Source organism: Arachis duranensis, chromosome 4, assembly GCF_000817695.3.
Source record: "Arachis duranensis cultivar V14167 chromosome 4, aradu.V14167.gnm2.J7QH, whole genome shotgun sequence".
Classification (NCBI taxonomy): domain Eukaryota; kingdom Viridiplantae; phylum Streptophyta; class Magnoliopsida; order Fabales; family Fabaceae; genus Arachis; species Arachis duranensis.
The window spans coordinates 26,710,308-26,710,691 of NC_029775.3; positions in this window are offsets into that span (position 1 = coordinate 26,710,308).

Sequence of the window (384 nt, forward strand, 5' to 3'; positions counted from 1 at the left end):
TTTTTATATTGAAATCAATATTAAAGCATCATTCTTTCCTTCAGTGATTCAAACGGTAAAAATAGTTCAGTTCTAAATAAGCCGAACTCAACGTATAAGGTTCATCAAATAAATTAAGCTTGAAAACATAAATATCCTTTTAGTAAATCAAATCATACAATTTCTCAATTCCAACCCTTTTAAATAACCTTACAAACAATTGTAGGATTTTGTAGAAATTTCGGCAGCACCTCCCCTAAAACTTGGACTTTTGCCACCCGGTTCGGGTCCCAACTAAACCATTTCTCATTCCTTTTCAACAGCTCAAAACCAGAAATCAATTTAAAGCAAGCTAAATCCAACAATCGCCTCAGTGGCGTATCTCAAGGATACCATTTCAAATCA